Source organism: Branchiostoma belcheri, unplaced genomic scaffold, assembly GCF_001625305.1.
Source record: "Branchiostoma belcheri isolate BF01 breed outbred unplaced genomic scaffold, Haploidv18h27 scaffold148, whole genome shotgun sequence".
Classification (NCBI taxonomy): Eukaryota; Metazoa; Chordata; class Leptocardii; order Amphioxiformes; family Branchiostomatidae; genus Branchiostoma; species Branchiostoma belcheri.
The window spans coordinates 338,236-350,264 of record NW_017802913.1 but is presented as its reverse complement, the minus strand read 5'-3'; positions in this window follow the sequence as shown (position 1 = coordinate 350,264).

Below are 12,029 nucleotides of genomic sequence, written 5' to 3'. Positions count from 1 at the left end.
TCCTTTCGTAGCTGATCCGTGACGCCGTGTGACAAACAACTCAATATTAGTCTTATGTACACGTGGTGAGGTGAGGTGAGGTGAGGATACCATGGTGTTGATTGTCTGATAAAGCTGGATATTTGAATAACATTAACATTTACTACCTCGCGACCTCATACCTAAACTAGAGTTCCCCGATCTCATACCTTTGCCATTGAATGATGTTAATCTTTATGGCTGACAAATTATAGATCATTCCCCCTAATTGTGCAAATAGCATCCTAATTTTCATAAATTATATCAGTTTATCATATTCTCAACCAAAAGACAGTCTTATATTAACAATGTCATTCTAGCATTTCCTCATAAATTGTGCAAATGAGGCCCAAATTTGAGTACATTATGTTTAATGATGTTGACCTTCAATGAAATTTCAAATACCATAAGTATGAAATTCCAGTTATCATTACAGAATCATAACATTTTTTTCCTTAATTATGCAAATTTAGTCTTCATTTACATAATAAATATCTGCCTGTGTTTATCTCGTTCTCAATTACCAATGTCACAAGCTTCAATAATTCTATGATGGAATGCAGCTGATTTATAAAATTTACCATAAATTGTGCAAATTACATCCATATTTGCATTATTGTCACATAATTATATTAAGCATCACGTAAGCTACATGAATTCCAAAAATCATGACGATCCGTCAACCGGTTCTTGGGTTATCCTCTTCTGAATATTCATTTTCAAACAGATAGCCCTCCAGTTCCAGGACAAGCCGCTAGGGAGCCCAACCTCACGTCACTTCTTCCCCAGCACAAGAGTTACCCACCATTCAAATTTCGTCACCCTAACATGTCTAGATCATGAGTTATCAAAACCGGAAGTTCAGCTGCAGTACTATAACAAGCCGCTAGTGGGAATGCGATAATTCGTTAATTGAAGTTTTGTTGATATATATTCTAACATTTCGTTTGTTGTGCTTTTTGTTCTTTCCCTAAAAAAAAAAATTGTTTTGCTTATATTTAAGTACAATTTATTTATCTGAAACCATGTATTTACTTTATCTAGTCCGCAGTTTTTTTTCCTGACTAATTGAAGGTTGAAACCTTCTTGGTCAAACGTATAAAAAGTAGTAAAACAAAGAAAATGGTCAGATGTGATATGGTTTGTTGGTATGTTTGTTGGATACACTTGACTGATTTTGGATTAATAAAGTGCTTTTAGCTTGGTATGATAATTATTGGCCTTTGCTGTCCGATGACATTTGAGTACCCTTCTAAATTGCTAACTCACTGCCAAGCTTTTCAGTTGCATTGTCTGCACATTTGTCCGTACATTGACCCAGATCATTGAGTTAATTAAATCCCCTTTGATTGCTTTCCGATCATATACAACAGACCGGGGCAATTTACGGAGATAACTTGTTCCAATAAACCTTATCGCTGACCCAGTTCTGATCTGCTGTGGACATAAATCTGTAGACGCTTGGAGGGACGTGGGAACAATACCCGCTTTGATCACTACAATTACAAGACATCTTCGGTGTGATTTAGATCGGAGATTCATGAAAATGTGAAGCCGGGGGTCAAATACGACAAAGATGGAAACAGCGGGTGCCGCATGAAATATTGACACCCGCCAGACCCAAAGGGAACAAAACCTCAGAACGATTGAAGCTTCTGAAATATTGAGGTATGGATTATTTGCCAACAGGGGGTACTTTCCATCAATCACAATTTCCCTTCTCTGATGTAAACTAGGTCACAGCCTTTCCGTTTACCAATTTTAAGAAGCCAAATGCACACGTTTGACGTATATCCATGACATTAAAACAATGTGCAGATTGCGATAGTCTTTCTGCTGACTTAGACATCTAGAGATGAATCAATATTATTATCGTTGAGGTTCAACCACGATTGATATTTCTATGAAAGGTTAAAGACAATTGACCTTTCCAAACCTGACTCCCCGTGGTGAGCGAGAGGGGGTTAACTTCAAGGCTCGGCTCTGCACAATCAGAGAAAAAAGATTTCAAACGTCCCATACCTCCTGTATCTGTATAGCCGGTATAACCGCCTTTCGGCGTAACACACCACCTTCGCAGGCACGCGGCGTGGCGGCAGCTGGCTATATTACACCGACTTGTTACACCTAACCCCTGAGCTTCTAGCTCTAGACATTGTTTAAAGCTATCTATTGACAATGCCCCTACAGCGATAGTTCTAGGAAAGAATGAATTCTTGAACACCTCAATCCTTGGTTGATAACTCTGGTACTTGAAGGCATGGCTATTTCTTGTTCTCTTCTGGGCTGGTATTAGGTACTTGGTAGTTGGGACGCCCACCAGTTTATTAGTCATTTTGTACATCATGCATAGTCTGGACATCTTTCTTCTGTCTTCCAGTGACGCCCACTGTAGGTTTCGTTTCATAAGATATTTGGCGGCTTCATATTTGTCTCCATGATTTTGAATAATTGACCTTAACCTTCCCATGACCTACTTACCTGCCGAATTTAACCCACAATCCTATATCTCTTGCTAGTAAGCAAGCTGGCTAAAATATCAGAAAACAAAAAACCGTACAGAACAACGGAACGGCATACCTCACTTTTTTTCAGTGTTATCTGAGACACAATGCATGGAACAGAATAGCTCTGCTAAAATTTGTGGTATGATCTCTCCTTCTCGCTCACTTGGGATCTACAGATGCAAAGAACTTTGGGTAAATATAACATAAAATATATAATTATGTTATACACATCTCCAAGCAAATAACACAGCCTTGGCTATCTTGTTGATCTGCACTTTAAAATGGTCCCGACTTCTTTATCTGATAGAGATCTCCATTAGTATGGAAGTTAACTCCATACTATTCTCCCTGGAGTCCAGCAACATAAACTAACAACAATAATAATAATACTAATTGCTTTTAGCAATTATAATAAATAAAACATACAAATCATACTGAAATTATAACAAACTTGAAACAGAATCAATCATAGAGAAAAAATGTGCATTGGAGATCAGAGGTCAAATAATAGAAATAATCATGTCTGTTCATGCTTCTCTCTTTATTCGAGAAAATATGCCACATGTTTGAAAGTCCTGTCATGGAACGCGGGTTTATAAGATCGTCTCCCCAATTATCAAGTTATGTTGCCGGCAGACACACCCGAAAATATCACCGGAACACTCTTCTTGACGAATTCGTGATTATTCTTGACAATATTGATCATTTGAGTTGCCCTAAGTGTTGATTGGGTAAAAATACAACCATACTTAATGGCTACTCCCTGACTATGATGTGTTGTGCAAAATGGAACCACAAGAGGACGCTGCATCTGGTAATGACTGTTATGTAGATGTTTCTAAGAACCAACCTTTAACAAGTATCGTCTGTAACGTTACATGTTCGCTCTGGCAGACGATAGATGAAAACGTACTTTTGATATCTCGGACATGGGAACGTTGGTGAAGGTAGACTATGGCATCCAAGCAAGAAAACGTGGGGTCGTGTGGCGTAGCGTGGGGTCGTGTGGCGTAGCGGCAGCGTACTCGCCTCGGAACCAAGTAGCCCCGGGTTCGAGTCCTGACATGCCGCCGATCTTTTGCCATTGGGAAAGGCACTTTACACGACTTTCCGCACTTAACTCAGGTGGAAATTAGTATTGTCTTGTTCCGTATTTGTCCTTTATCTGCATGGTGACGGCATAAAATAAGTTGATATAACTTGAGTGTGCCGTCACCATGTCTAGTCATGAAATGTTGGTTTTAAAAAAAGCAGGAAAACGCAATGCTTTATCTCTAGCCAAGAGTCTGCCTATTCCTTAACGTAGTGATTTTCTCAGCAGCCGGTCAGCCCTGCCCTGCTCATTCTCCTGGTCTGTCTGCAGGCCGCAGGCAGCAGGGATGCGGTGGCCTCAGAATTGTCCGTGCCATTAAGATGTATGAGATGACTTATCTTAAACGTTAATTTGTGTTGGTAGAAGTCATTAGATATACAATACGGAAAATTAGACTACGTTTTATAATCCACTATTGAAGGAAAAGGGATGAGACAAAAACTCTTACTGTAGAACCCGAATCTTGGAAGTAGAAGTCGTGGCTTACATTAAACAGCTAGAAGCTGACAGTGAAATGACTCTAACTGCCTGCAGCGATGGACGCCAGGGGGTTATGGAGGCAGCTAGTCGTGACTGGATTCCGAGTCATATCTCAACCAACAGCAAAAGACTATATTATTGCTAAAGTCCCCTAACCCATTTATTTTTCAAAGAGTCGGACAATTCATCTCCCACTGCCTCCTGAGAAGAAGTCAAACCCCCCAATAGCATGTCAAGAATAGTTTTAAAAGAATAGAATAGATTAGAATGGCAGTTACCTTATTCCTATTAACTGTTCATATATTGCATATCTACTGTTTATCCTGTATGTATACCAACGTTATTAGATTTAAGTAGAGATAGTAGGTTTCATAAGTATATCGTACACGTAGAAATTCATGTTAGCAAATAGTCTTATATCACCACATTTTTCTTGTCAATGTCTGTATGCAATTAGCCCTCGGACATGAATTTGCAATAAACAACTTCTATTATGAATCAAGTTTAAAATAGAATTTCTCAAGCAAGACATTGTGGGTTAGGATACCATGTACAATGTTTAGGAGTCCATATGCCCCATAACAACCATCCCTCAACAAAGACGGGGGGCGTCACAGACTTATTGCAACATATGATCGATTGCTCACCGAGTCACGTGTGACATCTGCATAACGTGACGTCACAGAAGAGGTGGGTTTCTCGTTCCTCGATAAAGACTGGAGTTGTGCAATCGAAAATGTTTGTGTTGGAAATATAAACTTGCTATCGTTCAATTATCTCACAATCTCAACATTTAAAGTTGGCGCTAAAACAGCCCACTCAAGGTTTATGGTACCACCAAAAACTAACAGAATGTAAACGAACGTGGCTGTTTCAAGCTTTTAAATACAGTTGTAAGGCCTCATATTTTGGCACCGCCACTTCCAAAATGGCAATTATCTGCAATTGATATATTTGTCATTTAGGTAGCTTGGACAAAGATGCAGACAATTATATGCGTTTTATGCAAAATCCACTCCTAGCACCCCAAAATAAACAGCTTAAAGTATCAGCTTTGTTTTGTTTTTGGCTAGGAAATTTGAAAAAGGCACTCGTTGCTTTTACCCGTCATTTTGTCTCCCGGTGCCCGACCGCCGGTGACGTCAGGCGGAGCGGAACCAATGTGGCGGAGGCAGATAAGACGTCCTGGTCCGCTGCCAACGTAACAGATTACCTCAGCAGATAAAGCATATAAAACCCGCTATAAAGTACTACCATTTCTGTTGTAGCAGTTATCAAGTGGATATATGGAAAATGGACGTATAGTACCCATAGATTTTAATAGTTTTTATGTAGCCCTTAGAATTATTCCTTTGCGATTTTTTTCTACTGCATACATGTGTAGTATGTAACAAAATTACTCGATATTTGGTATGGAGATGCCCACAAGACATACGTCCAAATTTGATTGATACACAACACTGTATTCTACGCATGCTGTGGTCACGGTTATTGGTAGATAACATATGCTTGTTTTGGAACTGCAGCCGGGGCGCGTGTAAAATTCTTCTGAGTAAAAGATAACTCAAAAAGTATCAGATCGTCCTGAATTTTGCTATGTAGGTAGACAAATGAGTTACCGAGTTCCCAGCATGACGCAGTTTTTACGGAAGACCAACTACCACAGAAGTTATTTTTGCCAGCTTGCAGTGATCGCCTGTTTTCTGGAAACCAACAGGCTGTCCTTTTCATGTCCTTGGATACAGGTACTTCACATTCACTTGACAGACTCAACAGGCTTTCCAAGTAGTATAAAGCAATGCCATCGGCGTACACGTGGATGTTACACTTTTCCACAACTAGAGGTAAATCATTCATATGCAAACAGACTAGTAGAGGGCCTAAGATTCCCCTTGTGGATCAACGCATTTGCCACAGGTTAACGTAAACTGTGTGTTTTGAATATCGTCGGGTTAACGGCAGTGCTCGGCTCGGAACCCAGAGGTCCGCGGTTCGAGTCCTGACTTCTACAAATCTTGTGCCCTTCGGAAGGCAATTTACGCGACTTTCCTCACTTACTCAAGTGAAAATGAGTATTATCCTGCCCTGTATTTGTCCTCTACGTTGGCGGCGGCATAAAATAAGTTGGCATAACTTGGGCATGCCGTCACATTTCTAGTCATGAAGTGTTGGAATAAAAGAATATCTACATCTACACTCTGTAAGACAAGTGAAGCCTGTCTGTTTATTTTTTCTATTAGAGGCCGCATTTAATCTAAACCTAACCCAATCAGGCATAACACTAGATACGGTTCTGGATACGATAAGCCGTTTGATGCCGCAAAATACGACACGAAAAATCCTTTCGCCTTGATGAAGGCAGCAGAGCAGCAGTGGAGACTTCAGCAGAGAAAAATAAAGCTGTACAGCTTAGAAACAGTTTAGTTGAAAACATGTTGGGATGACAGTTACATTGAAAAGTAGACTCAACGTTTATTGGAAAACAACAGCGTTATGACGAAGCACCCGTAATGATCTTCCACGTGTCAATACGTTTAATGGTGTGTTTGATACACATGTCAAGGCAATGCAGCCTGCCTGATGAATCCCTATCGTATACAGATCACATCAGGGAACGGCCTGTGCTTTACTCAGTGACGTGTTAAATCAAATGTTCAGATCGCCAGAGTTAATGATCCTTTTCTTCACACATAACTTAGGTTGCGACAGTTAATCTCCCACGCGATGGTGAGGAGATGCCGGGGAGTAGGAGAGACCGTAATGCAATCTCCATCTGAGCGGGCGACGACATCATACTTTACGGTGTCTTTACTGAGTTTCCCTCGTTAAACACACAGTTGGGCCCCCCGTCAGGCGGTCTACGAACATAATACCCTGGGGCCCTGTGATAGTGCCATGGGGAATGACAAGAACAGCGTTTGTGTAGTCCTTCATGTTTCTTACTTTCATGAGGAATGTTTTCGAGTGCCGGTTTGTGTCCGCCTATGTGTGTATGTGTGTGTGTGTGTGTATGTGTGTGTGTGTGTGTGTGTGTGTGTATGTGTGTGTGTGTGTGTGTGTGTGTGTGTGTGTGTGTGTGTGTGTGTGTGTGTGTGTGTGTGTGTGTGTGTGTGTGTGTGTGTGTGTGTGTGTGTGTGTGTGTGTGTGTGTGTGTGTGTGTGTGTGTGTGTGTGTGTGTGTGTGTGTGTGTGTGTGTGTGTGTGTGTGTGTGTGTGTGTGTGTGTGTGTGTGTGTATGTGTGTGTGTGTGTGTGTGTGTGTGTGTGTGTATTGTGTGTNTGTGTGTGTGTTGTGTGTGTGTATTGTGTGTGTGTGTGTATGTGTGTGTGTGTGTATGTGTGTGTGTGTGTGTATGTGTGTATGTGTTTATGTGTGTGTGTGTATGTGTGTGTGTGTGTGTGTGTGTGTGTGTGTGTGTGTGTGTGTGTGTGTGTGTGTGTGTGTGTGTGTGTGTGTGTGTGTGTGTGTGTGTGTGTGTGTGTGTATGTGTGTGTGTGTGTATGTGTGTGTGTGTGTGTATATGTGTATGTGTTTATGTGTGTGTGTGTATGTGTGTGTGTGTTTGTGTCTGTGTCCGTCTGTGTCTATGAACAGCAAAATTTTAGAAGTCGTGGATGGATCGTGGTGATATTTGGTACGTGGATAGGTTTTAATAACACCAAGGAACTATTAGATTTTGGGCCCTTGGTGGCTTTAGATGTTATTACCTCCTGGTCTGGACAAGCTGTGCTTACGATGGTTTAGGTGGAATAGATAGCTCATAAGCTCGGTAAGAAGTGGAATGGGTTTCGAGCCCCTAGAACTTTCTTTTGGAACTGCAGTGGCATTGGTTGGAGAATTGGTTAGATCGTCATTTTTTGGTGTGAAGTCTGAGTGATGCTTTAAAGACTCGGTTGGATCCATTCCATACCGCCATTTTTGAAATGGCAAACTTTATTGGACTACAATTGCACAAGGTACAAATTATAGCACCCCCTGGTTCAAATCATTTATTAACCAGAGTCCATAAGGCTAATTATTAATGAGTCTTTATGGATAAAAAATTATACCCGAGTCATGAGCCGCTGTGACGAAAAGACTCAGTAATGTTTGTGACCACACTCTTAAACCTTAAACCAACTTTCTGATTTTTTTCCATGATGAAGTAGAATTTCGGTTGCAGGAACGATTGCCAGGGTGTTGCAGTTTATGAGAAGATCAGAAGGCTTCGCTTTTGTGCGCTGTGCGCTGAAGAGAGATCGAACCACATGGTCTGGGACGTTGTTTTTTTAATTTACTATGATAATATGATACTAAAAATTACTTTTAGCAAACGTCAAGAAGGACAGCAGATTTCAAGCAAGATTTATCAATAGTAAGACATTTTACCTTTGTCACTTCAAGATGCTACAATATCAAATGTGAAAAGCAGTAAAGGCTATTTGCCTTGATCACAGAAGGGTTAATATAGTCAACTATGGACCGTGTTTGTAAACTTGTATAACGTCAGATTCAGGTATTCGATAATATCAAAAACAAATGAATTGAGATGATTGATTGGTTTATCAATAACAGTGCGGAGCGCTAGAATTCCAGACTTAATCTCGGCTGGCCGGCTCTCACACCCTCACACGGTTTACCCAGAACATCCCGACATTTCACACAGTTATGGCTGCCCCGAAGTCTTCTTTCGTTTATCTTGTTTTGCTCAGTACGGAAAGTCATGAATCACAAATCAACAATGAAGTATGCAACAAGATAACAAGCATCAAAATGTGTAATAGCTCATTATAGGCAAATGATAATTTATTTTTTATTTCAAGCACCTAGCCTACATGCATACAAACAAACAAACATTCACCGTTAACAAGAAATGATACATAACAACAAGCACAAAATACAACATCTTTGACCTATAAAAACTACAACACATACACATACATTTGTACTTGTGCACCAACGGTAGTACAAACAAAACCAAATGGAAACATTTACTTTATTTGTCAATCTTTATTTCCAGAATGTTATTACATAGTCATAAAATAGATATACAAAGGTGAATACATGAATACAATGCATTTGCAATAAAATGAAATACAGTGGTGGTTACATTCATAAGGACTGTAAAGGTAATGTAGTGCTGCCAATTATTACTGAGTGAGAAAATGTCAGGATAGATCACAAGTCATATTGACAAATGAGTGTTAATTTTCTTCTTTGGGATCTAAAAATTGTTGTAAGCGATTCGTAGTTTAGGTATTGTAGCCAGAGTGTATTGTCTTATAAGATAGGTGACTTAGTATGCAATTTAAATGATGATTGTAGAAAATATAATCGTAAATGTTTTGAACATATATTGGCTCCATTTTTAAATGGAGCCAATATATGTTCACTGCACAACATAATATACTTCAAAAAGCTGGTCAGGTTTCGCAGCCAAAAATGGCTTTTGGTGGCACAATGGATTGAAACAATTTTATCTTTAAACGACTGCTAACTTTTATTGAGAGCCAGATTTTCGGAAGCAGCTGACACATACCGGTTAATTACTTATTCGTAAAGCTGATGTCCTTTTCAGTCCTCCTCCCTGCTACTAGGCATATTACTTTTTTAAGCAATTTTATTTATTCATTACCAAGCATGAGTTGCATTTGAAATATTTGTCATGTATTTCCCTCCCCAAAGCATTACAATTAAGAAGTTTACTGCAAATTCATGCCCGGGGGGCTAATTGCAGATTACAAACATGAAAGAACAATGGAACATAGTATAAAATAACTAAAGTCTACACGATAAAAGATAGTTGTCTAGAGCTATAGCTATGTCTAAAACTATGTCTAAGGGGTTTGACTTCTCTTTTTTAGACCATGGAAGGCGTAATAACAAACGGACTAAAAGCAAATTCTAAACGCATCGATAAACTGATAGATAAAGCTCCATACAGATCGTTCCTACTTTGACGGTTTGAGGCCAGCCTAACGCCTCTCCTCTATGGAAATCTGCGGTAATTATAGTATTTTGGGTGTTCAGACAATCTGACAAGCGCGATCTTTCTTGCCTCATTGTTTATCCTGCTAGATATAAACTGTGCAATTCGTATGTGTCGTGTGGCGTAACGACGAGCTCTTCGATCCAGAACCAAGAGAACTGTAATGCCACTTGTTGGGAAAGGCACTTCACACATTTTTCTTACTCCACCCAGGTGAAATTGGTACCAGACTTCGGTTGAGGAGGTAAAAGGCTGTGGAAGGAGAGGGATGAGCTCTTTCCGCCCTTGTGCGTTTGCGAAGATATTCCTGTTTGCTGTACAGTGTATTAAATGTACAATGGAACATGGATTTTTTTAAATTTAATCCGTTATTTGGATTTTAAAGCCTAAATCTGCTGTACAAAGGTAGAGACAAGTTCCCTTATCACAGCCCCTTCACCTCCCCTCATTTATCAATAGTTGTTCCCCTCTGTGAGCACGCCATATCAAATCGTCCAGACATGCGTGTGGAACTAACTACGTCAGACTCTCCGCACAGATACCCAATGTCCGTACGCTCCATTGCTGTTTCTGAATTGTACGCAGGGCTTTTTACAATAATAGGATAGAGGATGAGGAACACTTTGTATTAGAATGTAGTTTATACAACGAAGAGAGAGCTGAGCTTTATAAACTATTGCAATGTATGTTTCCCCATTCATACATCTTGGCAACAAAGATAAGTTCATATTTCTAATGGCTTTAGACAAACCTTCGATTATAAAACACATCTGTACTTATATCTACATCGTTACTAAGAAGCGACAGAAGCCAAATTATCGTAATTATTAGACTATAGAATTAGTGCTAGCTGGTACATTGTATATATTCATTGCAAACTGTGACGTCTTTCCTGTGACCTGTACTGAACCCAGTGGGTATTTGCGTACAATAAAGGTCTTCATTTATTCATTCATTCAAAAATATGAGAAACTGAATCCTCGTAAGTTTTCTACTACTAGTAATCTCTATCTTATCGATTCCTTCTGTTGGCTAAAATGAGTATTACTACAAAACGCTGCCCCAGTTCATTAGTCATTCATCTAATCTAATCAAAGCCAAATTTCTGTCCGTCCTCTTTAGTGATGTGATTTTTTTTCGCCAGCAATTATGTGAATAATGCAATTTAAGCTCAGCCTTTCTTAAAGCACTGGACTTTAATCCGCGTCAATAACCCGACAGGATTAACATTACTTTTCGTCTGTGACGTCATTGATGTAGATAAGCTGATCGTGTAGATTAAGATGTCACCATTTCTTTCTTGCCCATTCATCAATCCAAACCGACAATTACAGATGAAAATTTGCTGATCATCGGCTGCAGATCGCGTTCTCTGAAGCTGATTTATTATAGCTTTGATCTGTAATGACGGGTTTGGAGAAGTCAGGACAGTATTATGTCGCTTGTGAACATGTACGTATACTATGCTTATTTCCACTTCGAATCAAATATATAGTTTGCAGATTGGAATTAAAGGTTAACTGAAATGGATTGGCGACTTTCATTCATGTAAAAATTTAGTATTTTCTGAAAACATCTATGTTATGTTCAAATCAATTGCCGTACAGAAATTTATCAAAACGGCGACCTAAAAATACCCAATCTGGGCTTTTGGGCACGACTAATGATTAACAGGCTGTGACGTAATAGTCAGGACTCCCCCATAGATAGTATGGCTACCTTTGGAAAACACACATAGTTGACGGGCTCATATCTAATAAAGTAAATATAATTCAAAGCCAGAACTTAGCAGGTCGAAAGAACACATACTAAACTATATTTTACGTTTATTTTTTTAATCTTAACTCAAATACCAGAAAATGTGTAGATGAGAAATATTTTTCAAGAAAAAAATATATGCTTTAGCCATGTGGAGAAGTCCATATACAAAGAGACATTAAATATTCCGGTGCGGATCTGGTGAT